Here is a 13,755-nt window from a genome sequence, read left to right as displayed (position 1 = left end):
TGGTTAAGATCAGTGGCTTTAACTTTAGTGTCTCTACCACTGCCTGGGATCAGAAGTGTCTGTGACAGATGACTCTGAAACCAATGGCGTGTGAGTGGTCAGCAGCAGAGTGGCTGCCCCTGTCGGCAGAGAAGATGCAGAGACCAGTGTTCAGTTTGCTTCCTGCTGTGAGGGGGAACTATGCTGATGTCAGGAGAGTTGTATTGGGGGTACTATTGGAGGATCATTAGCAGGGATAGCTGGGTTCCAGCAGCTGAGGAACGCAGGCGAATGTGGGCAATTCCACTAGGAAGAAAAAGGAGGTTGATCAGCTGGTCCTGGAACACGACAGCAGGAAGACTCTTCTTAGGTCATGCTTGCTTCCTGGCTATTCCACACACTAATCCCCTCTCACTTGTTTTTCCCACAGGGAACAGCTGCTGCATGAACTGTACCCAACCTGTGGGAGGCTCATAAAGAGTCATGGCAAGAATGCTGGGGATGCAAACAGCCTGGATGCAGGCACAGAGAGGGCCTTCTTCACAAGGTCAGTCAGATGTTGTGGGCTGCTGGTCCTTTCATGTTCTCACCTATTCCCCATAAGGACAAAATGTGGTGTATATCAATCAATGATGAGTTTGGCTGCATGCAGTCCACTATACACCATGCACTGCATGCGTCACCATAGGGCAATAGTGAGGGCATCAGAAATACACTGTAGTCTGAGAAAATATATGACTATCTTTATTTTGCATTAGACCAACTGTCTGTACATGTATTTGGGGTACACAATACATCTGTCACCATTTGGTTTCTCATGCATATTACTGCTTATGGTGAAGACTTAAAGTTGCGTGGCTACCGTACTCAGGTCACTGGGCCAGGCTAGGTTCACTGCAGGCTCATGGACGTGTACTGATTTACAGAAGAACATTGTGTTGGGAGTAGTGTGCGTCACAAGCAGATTAAACTACATGCTACAAAACTGGTGTTATGAGAGCCTGTTGGTAGCCCAAGAAGGACGGAGAGGTGGGACTGTTTTGGGTGATAACCCGTATGCTAGGCTGGATGGTTCTAGTCCACACAAATTTACCCACAGACAGCCAATGGAACAACAAAATACTTGCTGATGCTTGGCTTATATCCAAGAACGAGGTACAGCGTCTCATCTGGCTTAATTTTCTGAAGGTAATACAAATCCGGATGCATCCATTATTCTTGAAAAATAGGACAATAGGATCGCTACATTCACTACTGTTATCACTTACTCCAACTGAAATAAGACCCACAATAACATGATAAATTGTGATTGTGGGATGTCTTGTTTTGATTTCTGCGCTCTGGAATCTCAATCTCATAGGTTCTTGAATCGAACCTCTCAGCACAATATGTGAACCTTCCATTTTTCCAGCAACATGTTCTTGTCTGTGTTTAAAAGGACTGGTTGCACTTTGACAAAAGACTTCTGTCTGTCTGTTGCAGAGCTAAGTGTCTTCCAATCCCTGAGTCTAGTTTGATAACTGGAAACAATTTTGCCTGGTTCACATGACTGAACCAGCTCTGGCAAGATGTGAGTATCCTGTCCTAAAATACTTGGCTGGCTAAGTAATCACTGTCCCCAACTGAAATAAGGTCCACAATAACAGGATAAGCTTTATGGTCACCATACACACATGAAAATTTCAAGCCTGGCTTCCCTTAGGGAGTCTTCTTGATAAGTGATGGGTGTACTAATGTCTACTCACTACCAGTATCCAGGAGAGCTTTAGATGATTTGGCATTGACAGTGACAGTGCTGCTGTTCCCTACCTATCAGTACAACATTATGACAATGGACTACTGAAGGTCACTAAACAACTTAGGTTCATTCAAGAAACTGATGAAGATGTGTGCAGACACATCCGTCTATTGGGACTGAATTGATGTAATGAAACAACAATGTGCCACAATGCCTGTCAAAATTTATTGTATGAATTGGTTGAAAAAATATTGTGATTAGAGAGATGTTTCGTTGATTCAGGGGACAGGAACTATACAAGCCAAATAGCTTCTACCCGTCAGCCGTTTTGTTTTGGATGTTGTTGTTGTAAATTAGATGAAGGTGGTTAAGTCTGTTGTACTAACATGTCTAAATAATTAAATAAACGAATGAATGAATGAATTCTTCTTTTCCTTTCGGCTTTTCCCTTCAGGGGTCGCCACAGCGAATCAATTTCCTCCATCTAGCCCTGTCCTTTGAATCCTCTTCTCTCACACCAACTACCTTCATGTCTTCCCTCACTTCATCCATAAACCTCCTCTTTGGTCTTCCTCTAGGCCTCCTCCCTGGCAGTTCACAACTCAACATCCGTCTACCAATATCTTCACTATCTCTCCTCTGGACATGTCCAAACCATCTCAGTCTGGCCTCTCTCACTTTATCTCCAAAACTTCTAACATGTGCTGTCCCTCTGATGCACTCATTCCTGATCCTATCCTTCCTGGTCACTCCCAAAGAGAACCTCAGCATCTTCATCTCTGCTACCTCCAGCTGTGTCTCCTGTCTTTTCCTCAGTGACACTGTCTCTAGACCAAACAACATCGCTGGTCTCACCACAGTTTTGTACACCTTTCCTTTCATTTTAGCTGAAACTCTTTCATCACACATCACACCTGACACCTTCCTCCATCCGTTCCATCCTGCCTGTACACGCTTCTTCACCTCTTTTCCACACTCTCCATTGCTCTGGACTGTTGAGCCTAAGTACTTAAAATCCTCCACCTTCTTGATCTCTTCTCCCTGTAACCTCACTCTTCCACTTGGGTCCCTCTCATTCACACACATGTACTCTGTCTTACTGCGGCTAACCTTCATTCCTCTCCTTTCCAGGACAAACCTCCACCTCTCTAGCTTCTCCTCCACCTGTTCCCTGCTCTCACTGCAGATCACAATGTCATCTGCAAACATCATAGTCCATGGAGATTCCTGTCTAAACTCGTCTGTCAGCCTGTCCATCACCATAGTGAACAAGAAGGGGCTCAGAGCTGATCCCTGATGCAGTCCCACCTCCACCTTGAACTCCTCTGTCACACCTACAGCACACCTCACCACTGTCTTACAGTCCTCATACATGTCCTGCACCGCTCTAACATACTTCTCTGCCACTCCAGACTTCCTCATACAATACCACAGTTCCTCTCTGGGCACCCTGTCGTAAGCTTTCTCCAGGTCTACAAAAACACAATGCAGCTCCCTCTGGCCTTCTCTGTACTTCTCTATCAACATCCTCAACGCAAATACTGTATCTGTGGTACTCTTTTTTGGCATGAAACGATACTGCTGCTCACAAATGTTCACTTCTGCCCTTAGTCTAGCTTCAACTACTCTTTCCCAAAAGTTCATTAATTGGCTCATCAGCTTTATTCCTCTGTAGTTGCCACAACTCTGCACATCTCCCTTGTTCTTAAAAATGGGCACCAGCACACTTCTCCTCCATTCCTCAGGCATCTTCTCACTATCTAAGATCCTGTTGAACAACCCAGTCAGAAACTCTACTGCCACCTCTCCTAGACACTTCCAAACCTCTACAGGTATATCATCAGGACCGAGTGCATTTCCACTCTTCATCCTCTTCAATGCCCTCCTCACCTCATCCTGACTAATCTTTGCTACATCCTGGTCCACAACAGTAACCTCTTCTAGTCTTTGTTCTCTCTCATTTTCCACGTTCATCAACTCTTCAAAGTACTCTTTCCATCTTCCCATCACACTACTGGCACCTGTCAATAGACTTCCATCCCTATCCTTAATCACCCTAACCTGCTGCACGTCCTTCCCATCTCTGTCTCTCTGTCTTGCCAACCGGTATAGATCAGTCTCTCCCTCCTTACTGTCCAACCTAGCATACAAGTCATCATAAGCTTCTTGTTTGGCCTTTGCTACCTCTACCTTCACCTTACACTGCATCTCCCTGTACTCCTGTCTACTCTCCTCAGTCCTCTCAGTGTCCCACTTCCTCTTGGCTAACCTCTTTCTCTGTATAGACTCCTGTACCTCCTCATTCCACCACCAAGTCTCCTTATCTACTTTCCTTCCAGATGACACACCAAGTACTCTCCTACCTGTCTCCCTGATCACATTAGCTGTAGTTGTCCAGTCATCTGGAAGAGCCTCCTGACCACCCAGAGCCTGTCTTAACTCCTTCCTAAAAGTCATGCAACACTCTTCCTTTTTCAGCTTCCACCATTTCGTCTTTGCTCTGCCTTTGCCCTCTTGATCTTCCTCACCACCAGAGTCATCCTACACACCACCATCCTATGCTGTTTGGCTACACTCTCACCTACCACCATTCCAGTCAGAATGAATGAATGAATAAATAGATTAATAAATACATAAACAGTACATACAGTACATAAGCTGACTTAGCTTTTATGAATGGGCATTCTGGCTTGCTGTGTCCTCTCTGACCATAGTAAAAGCAAACAGGTTTGGATTAAGTATTCTTCATCTTGACTGAAGAGGGTTAATATGGAACAGATTATAAGTGCATTCATGGCAGAAAAACAGACAGATACAGTAAACAGGCCAAAGAGTGGGAAGCCATTCACGTTAACAGTCAATCTTATTGGAGACAATTACCGTATTAGCCAGAATATAAAATGGCCCTGATTATAAGACGACCCCCTCTTTTTCAAGACTCAAGTTTGAAAAAAGACTTTTTGAACACCGAATTTAATTTTTATACAGAAAATAATTACAGTACATCTGAAACACATGATTATAACAATATATTCGAAAGAAAAAGCATGTTATTTTGCCTCATTCAAGTCATGCAAAAACTGTCTATCACATCTTAATATCTGAACATTTAAATGTGTAAACTAAAGTGTAATCACATTTGTAAATGAATGGCTTCTGGTTTTTGAAATGTAAATAAACCAATCTACTGTGATAAAACCACAAAATTGCAATAACTGCATTAACCATCAAAGTGAAGTCTAACTGTAACTGTAGTCTTGAAACAAATCTGAATAAGGAAAAACATTGCAATAAAATAATGCAAACTGGTTTAAACTTGAGAGTAGCTGAGATCTGTCCTGTCAGAACATTACTCCAGATTGTCACTACGTTTCTCCATTTTCTGTTATCTCTTCTCCAATTTTCTTCTCTTTTCTTTCTTACCTTTTTCTTCTTCGTGACAGGGGTTCGCTTTGGTCTGGGGAGTTAAATTCAGCATTCGCTTTAAAGATATCTAGCGCCATCTAGCGTTGTGAATGGGTTTAATGTCTAGCTCCCGAATGTAAGACGACCCCCACTTTTTCAGTCTTATTTCAATGAAAAAAACACCGTCTCATATTCAGCACAATACGGTAACACACTTTCAGCCATCCTGATCAAGTGTAATACTGACAAATCAAACCACCTTCATGATTATCTTTGGCCTATAAGAGCTAGTACTGAAACAATTACTTTCGCCAAGGGTGGGGAAATACATTTAAGATTGAATTCATAACCCCCCCCAAAAAAACAAAAAACAAAAAACAAAATCATCATATTGGCTCATAGGTGTGAACATACCTTGTTTGTTTCTCTATACCATCTTAACACTGAAACTCTGAAACTATGCAATTGTATTGGAATGACGATCCTTACCTGCATTGCTTTTCTTTGTTGCACTCAACACAACAATGTCATTATAAAGCCACTGCACGTTGTGATATCAAATAGCAAACTACTGTTCTTCAAGCAAAAGAAGTGTGTCATAGCAGCAAGATTAATTGTAAGAGCTTGTACAGAAGCGTTTTTAATAAATGATGTGTCATTTTGTTTTGAAAAGCCAACTACATTGTTCTTATAGATATTCTTCTATTTCAGAGGAAATTATTGAAATTTAAAGTAAGTATAGTATATAAATTATCCCATATTTGAAAGAGAAATATTCATCTTGAAGGTGCAGTTGATATAGCAAGATAAGACACCTTTCCAGTAACAAATTAAAGACATCCGATCATTTTCTCCCCCATAGCAACAGTGTTGCAAGACTATTTAATGCTATCAACATATACACACAATTTCATTCATCCTTGTAAGAAATTTGAAATCTTTTAATCATTTTATGATCCCACTGTGACTCCAAACTCCTCATAATGCAACCTCTCAGGATTTGAGACACTATTGTGAGTTGAGATTGATTGCACAATCTACTCCACCTTACACTCTGTAAAATGGTGAATTAGATAGGGAACTGTAAGCCGTAAATTATTATGTGCTAGTAACTGGTCATATTAAATAATGTGAGTCAGATGGGTGTTGAGAAAACCACTGCTAGCGTCCTCACCATTTCTCATGACCCCACCTTACAGCTTTGGATGTCACACTGTTTTTATAGTGTACCTCATGCAGACCTGTGGTTGTGCTTTAATATCATCTATCCCATTCCTCATGATTGACTTAAGCTTAAATTCCTTCTGTGTGTGTCTGGGCTACACCTAAATGTTTGGAAATAATGTCAGTATAAGAATACGTAGCAATCAGGGAATCAACAAAAGTTAAACACAGATTCAATTATCTTAAATCATTTATCAATTTCTTAATGTTGAGCAACTTAAGATCAATTGAATAGGATCAACTGTGACTTACTTGAATTTCTAGATGAAAAAATTAATAATAAAATATATATACAGTAAATGAAAATAAAATATTTGAAAGTATAAATGTTGTTTCATTCCATACTGAATTCAATAAATACAGATATGGACGTGGTCTCACTTTTAGGATGTTGCTAACCACTGATGTTTACTTAACATTTTGTACTCCAGTTTGCACACCAGACAAAGCTGGCTTCCATAGACACAGATGGATTACATTTCTAATCACATTGCCAGTTGTTGGATAAGATGATTAAAAGAACCAACTTTCATCCTTGCCAGGTAGTCTTGTGTGTGCATGTGCTGCATACGGGTTCATTGCTTATAGCAACTGATTTTATTGTGGAATGCTGAAGACTGTCTGAAATTTTTATTGTTTGTATCCAAGTTTTGCCTTAGATGTTTGATTCAGATAAGTGGATGTTTTGGTCAATTTAACAGTCCATTAAACAAAATCCATCCACAGATTGATGAAATAAACAGAAATTAAGATAATGAAAAGCCTTTAATTGTACTTTCAGCTTGCTGAGGACAAGTTAGATTTCTGGAGAATTCCCCTAGCTGCCTTGAACATACTGTGAAAGTGGTTTGGTTGCAGTTTAAAAGCTTCCCAGTCAGTGTCTTGGCAGTACAGTCTGTTTGTCTCCTGCCGGGTCTTGCTGAGGATGACTGAGTGACTGATTTCAACATCAGCGTCTCGTTCTCTCTCTCTCTCTCTATGTCTCTCTCACACCCACACCCACACACACCCCCACACCCACACGCACACGCACACACACACACATACACAAACACACACACACACGCACATACACACACTCACAAGCACACATGGACACATCCACAGTACTGCTTCACACAAACTGGGACCTGTAGGCTAGTAAAAGAGGGACTGATATCTTTTGGAATCACAGTGATAAATACCGATAGAACAAAAAATATACAAATAGGAATTGACGAAATTAATGCATCAATGTCAAAAATGGCATAGACCTAATTTCACTAAATTAAAAAAAGGTCTCATTTCTAACTGCGGATCATATTTCAAAACTTGGGTGCAGTTTTTCTGCCCATAAAAGTATCATATAAATCAGAAAAGTAGTCATTCATTAGGTCGTCAAAAATCTTCAAATTAACATAATGGACTGTGATTAATGTCTGTAATGTGAAATCCACCTGCTGTACGAGTCTAACTGACAGATTGAAGGAGTGATCCATTCCCTCGTAACTAAGAAACAGCAAATATTTTATGCCTTCCACAATAAATTCCTGGAGTTGTCAAGAATTACTTGAAGAATCTACTTAAACTTTGAAATTATGTCTAAATTTTGTAATGTTTTGTTCCTCTGAGCACATTACGGTATTGCAATTGATCTTAACTGAAGCTCATTACAACTGCTGTCTTTTGGAGCTGGTGCACTGCAAATTTGCTTGATATAGCATGACAGTGGGATTAAGGATTTTGTGTTTTGTTTACTAATATGTGTAATTTATGACTACTTTAACAACAGTAGTAATGAGAGAGTACCTGCCTTTCATTGGTAATGAAGTTGTCTCATTATTGTAATAAATTAAAAGAATAACACCAAGACCCATTCCAGACAAGATATGGCAAAACACTTCTCTGAATATTTGGTGATTTATATCATTCTTTGATTTCTTTGAAAAAAGAAAATAGAACTTTTAAAGGAGACTACTAGAAGTCCTTGAACTCAAACAGAGATCTTTATTTTTATGGCTTTTCCACACAGCATAAATCATTGACAGAGAAAATTAAATTTGTGGTGCATGACTTACTACTTATGACAACAGAAAGCTGGAGTAGCTTTTGAAGACTGGGATTGGAGCCACTAGTGTTTTTTTTAGGCATGGCTCATCCAAGTATATGTGTGCTGAAGCGTGTGTGTATCTGTGGGTGTGAGTATCCTTAGCATAGATTTGATATTCTCAGTCAGGATTCAGAGTTATGACAGTCATAATCTTTAATTACATGCATTGAGTGAAGATTATTTCAAGTTGCTGCTGTGCAATTACAGGAAAATACAACCAATATTTACCTCAGCATTGATGGATTCTATTTGCTGTGATAATGAAAAACAGTGCACTTACACTGTTGAGGCAAGCAGCAGACTGCTCCGTGATGTGTGGGCTGAGATCATGATGTGTGGGTTGACTCAGTGATTTGTGGTTTTGAAGTCTGTTTGAAATACGGGTCAATTCTGTGACAGTTTAGGAGAAAGGGCTCTGCTTCCACATTCACCCTATAAATCCCCACAAAGAGTAACTGTTAAACTATGAGGAGGAAGAGCAGAAAGGAAAATCCTTGTCACTTCCCAGATGAAATGAATTAGTTCCAGTACAGACTTGTTGAGAAAGAAATTGATACAGTTTCAGAGTGTACCGATCAATTAATCAACCTCAGCACTTAAGAAAGAATAGGATCCACACAAATGCATGATTTAACTAGCGACTGGATCTAAAAATGGGCCCTGAGTTAACTTCTCAGGTATGTGTCCCACTGACCATTTTATAGTGATTTTGCCCCACCCATGAGTTTCCATGGAGATGTTGTAGAATTTCAAATCAGTTTTTTGGGCTCCAGCTCAGTCTTGCTAATAAATGCATTACTGATTAAAACATATGAAATTCATAACAGGAGTATTGTTCACCTTGTTTCTAGTTCAACGTATCCCATTGTAGTGTTGTACTGTGGGATCATATTTTTTTAGACTAATGTGCTATCTCATGTGGCCTCTGGCTGAAGCTTGGAGGTGGATGAATGTCACCTTTTTTTTTTTTCCAGGTCTTGATAATTTATTCATGGACCCAATAAGAAAAAAGATTACTGACTGAATGTAATTTTTCAAGAGGGGTGTAGGTGCAATTTTCTGAGTTCTGAGTGAGTTTTTTTACCCAGACTGTCAGAAGAAGCCTTTAAAACTAATTTTTTTCCACAAAGTTCAAGATGCCCTTTAAATAGCTGCTGAGGTATTTACAACCAAATAGCCATTGAAACATCTACTACTTTTGACCTGCCACAGAAGTACTTGATTTATGGGTATCCTTATGCCAAAAAATAAGTTTTGCATTCTTTGACTCAACTCAGACTCAAACTATGATGGAACTCCACTGACTTTAACGGTAAACTTGGCCAATACTAGCTAGCTGCAGTGCAAATGGCTCACTGGAATTATATATTTGCAAGTAAGTTATTGTCAAAAAATACGGAAAGTATTAACTGAATGCGATGAATGTACCGTGAATGGTACAAAACAGACAAATTAATTCTGAGAATCATTTGTCAAATATATTTATTAAATATGCATATACATTCATTCATTTTCTTTATAGCTTATTTTGCTTTATCGGGTCAGGTAGTTTCCTGAGTCTATCCCAGCTGACTGAAGGGTGAGGAGTGGGAGACCCTGAGTGCAAAGCCAGTGCACTGCGGAGCCACACAAAAGACAAGCAACCATTCACACTCACACTTATGGGCAACTTGGAATGATCGATTCCCCTAACCTGCATGTGAATGTGAACCTGGAACCTTTTCATTGTGAGCCGACATTGCTACCCACTGCAATACCGTGATGCCCTATATAAAGGCCTTGAAATTAACTTTTTTTCTTGGTAGTACTGGTGCTCCCAAATTTAGAAGTTAGTAGCACCGGCAAAGACTTTAGGAGCACCTACCCAAAAGCAAGGCGTACAGACAATATATGTAACATGGCATGTATTTTATTCACAGAATCGTCAACACTTTTGTAAACATGTTTGTAACATTAGTTGGGTCTCCTGGCTCTCAGTCCCTCTCTCATCCACCTTTTCACTGAAGGCCCAGCAACAAAGTTCTACTCAGGAGGACCCTCTACACCGGGGGTATTCAATTAAAAGTCACGGAGGTCCGGTTAGAAAAATTTCCTCTTAGTAAAATGTCCAAACCCAAGTCCAGTTAGTGTCCTATAGCCGGCCACTATAACCACATTATCATTTATTATCAATTTTCAATGCAGGATATGTTTAAGTGAGTGCACAGCTAGCTCTTTTACCTCACCATAAATAAAAGTAGACCCAGGCAAATAAATTTTAAGCCTTTATGTTAGATTGAAGAACACACAAACCTCAGAATTAAAAAATAAAGTGCGAAAAGAGCTGAATAATCCTTTTTCTCGTAAATTAACGACATCCCAGCCTAAAGAACTGAAGGCCTTAATTTCAAGTAAAAAAACATTAACATGTTCAGGAAGCATGAATAAACTGGCTCTTTCAGGGGAAAAATGCAAACAGAACTTTCTTCATGAGAGAAACGGGCATGTGTCCTAATTTACTCGTACACAAGTAACCTTGTGCACACCTTGTGGTGGTCACCTGGTGGTGGTCTCTGTAATGTTCATGAAAGAGACCACTGGACTTGATCAGCATCTTTTATTGCTGCATGTATGTCCTCTCCTCTTGTGTGTGTCTCATAGTGGTGTTATCTTTGTGAAGGAACCTGACACACACACAAAAACTACAACTCATCAATGTCCACAGATATGCATGGTGCTCTCTGAATAGCTGCATCAAGATGTTAATATTTCTGGTTTTCTGGTTCCTGTTGAAGCTGACATTGGGAATTTTTGCACACATCTCATCTTTCTGTTTTTCCCCTAACAAAATGTCAACACAGCTTTTAAGCACTTATCCACAACTGTCCCATCACTGAAAGATGTTTTATGTTGCCCCAAAATCCACCATGCCTTTAGTGAACATTCGTTGCCTAAAGGCATTTTCTGACATGTAGGTTATAAATATACAGTACATTACAAGTATCTCACTCACATATTTTATAAACCCTTCTGGAAGAGGAAGCCAGAACCAGCAATGTGATAGTCCTTAAATGGGTGTTATATCTGATAAATAACCAACTTTGCCTGGAGAGGACTCTTCCATTGAAAACGGTCAGATGAGGACAAGACCAGTTTGGATGGAGACCAGTTTAGCGACACGTACAGCAGCACTGAGTTGGCTTATTGCAAGTCAGACTGCATCATAAGAAAGACCACATCCCTGGTTTCTTTCGTAGATTTGCGTCAGTTCGGTGGTTGAAAAGCAATGGCTGGATAATAGTAGGGAGGAAAACATCAATCTTCTAACTTCAACCACTACAATGGTTGTCATTGTATTCTGTTGCACATTACTCACTGCCTGTTCTGGCCAGTTAAGGGTGTTGCGCTTCAGTTGTCCTTCTCTGGCTCTGGGTTACAATGTTGAATGAATGTTCCTCCAAATATTTGATGTGCCTCTTAGGTCATCACGGACAGCTTGGGTAATTATTGTGGTGTCCCCATTTGATCAGCCTATTTTCCATTAGTTTGCTGGCTCAGATTTCAGATTCCTCATCCTAAAATAACTTTTGCTCATCATTGCCTTCATTGTTGTCAAAATGTGCGACCGCCACACTGTGAAGACCAGCCCCCACCCAACAGTGTGTAAAGAGGTCAGGGACTCATGGAAGTCCGATTGTTCATGCTGCATCTTCAACAACTGGTTTCACGCACAGACCAAATATTGTGTTGGTACAGGTTCAGCTTTTTCCATTCACATGTTGCCACAGCGAATCAGTTGCCTCCATCTAACCCTGTCTTCTGCATCCTCTTCTTTCACACCAACTACCTTCATGTCCTCCTTCACTACATCCATAAACCTCCTCCTTGGTCCTCCTCTAGGCCTCCTGCCTGACAGTTCAAAACTCAGCAACCTTCAACCAATATATTCACTATCTCTCCTCTGGACATGTCCAAACCATCTCAGTATGGCCTCTCTGACTTTATCTCCAAAAAACTCGAACATGTGTTGTCTATCCATGCTGGTCACTCTCAAAGAGAACCTCAGCATCTTCATCTCTGCTACCTCCAGCTCTGTCTCCTGTCTTTTCCTCAGTGACACTGTCTCTAGACCAGACAACATCGCTGGTCTCACCAGCTGTACACCTTTCCTTTCATTTTAGCTGAAACTCTTCTATCACACATCACACCTGACACTTTTCTCCACCTGTTCCATCCTGCCTGGACATGCTTCTTCACCTCTTTTCCACACTCTCAATTTCTCTGGACTGTTAACCCTAAGTACTTAAAATCCTCCACCTTCTCGATCTCTTCTCCCTATAACCTCACTCTTCCACTTGGGTCCCTCTCATTCACACACATGTACTCTGTCTTACTGCGGCTAACCTTCATTCCACTGTCTTACAGTCCTCATACATGTCCTGCACCGCTCAAAAATATTTGTCTGCCACTCCAGACTTCCTCATACAATACCACAGTTCCTCTCTGGGCACTCAGTCATAAGCTTCTCCAGATCTACAAAAACATAATATGGCTCCCTCTGGCCTTCTCTATACATCTTTATCAACATCCTTAAAGCAAATACTGCATCTGTAGTACTCTTTTTTGGCATGAAACCATACTGCTGCTCACAAATGCTCACTTCTGCCTTTAGTCTAGCTTCAACTACTCTTTCCCAAAAGTTCATCAGCTTTATTCCTCTGTAGTTGCCACAATCTCCCTTGTTCTTAAAAATGGGCACAAGCACACTCTCATCCATTCCTCAGGCATCATCTCACTTTAAATATAAGATCCTGTTGAACAACCCAGTCAGAAACTCTACTGTCACCTCTCCTAGACATTTCCATACCTCCACAGGTACATCATCAGGACCGACTGCCTTTCCAATCTTCATCCTCTTCAATGCCCTCCATCCTGACTAATTTTTGCTACTTTGCTACTTCCTGGTCTACAGCAGCCACCACCAGTTTTTGTTCTCTCTCATTTTCCTCATTCATAAACTCTTCAAAGTATTCTCTCCATCTTCCCATCACACTACTGGCATCTGTCAATACACTTCCATCCCTATCCTTAATCACCCTAACCTGCTGCACGTCCTTCCCATCTCTGTCTCTCTGTCTTGCCAACCGGTATAGATCAGTCTCTCCCTCCTTACTGTCCAACCTAGCATACAAGTCATCATAAGCTTCTTGTTTGGCCTTTGCTACCTCTACCTTCACCTTACGCTGCATCTCCCTGTACTCCTGTCTACTCTCCTCAGTCCTCTCCGTGTCCCACTTCTTCTGAGTTAACCTCTTTCTCTGTATGCGCTCCTGTACCTCCT

This window comes from Antennarius striatus, chromosome 9, assembly GCF_040054535.1.
Source record: "Antennarius striatus isolate MH-2024 chromosome 9, ASM4005453v1, whole genome shotgun sequence".
Taxonomy (NCBI): domain Eukaryota; kingdom Metazoa; phylum Chordata; class Actinopteri; order Lophiiformes; family Antennariidae; genus Antennarius; species Antennarius striatus.
This window is presented reverse-complemented; position numbering follows the sequence as displayed.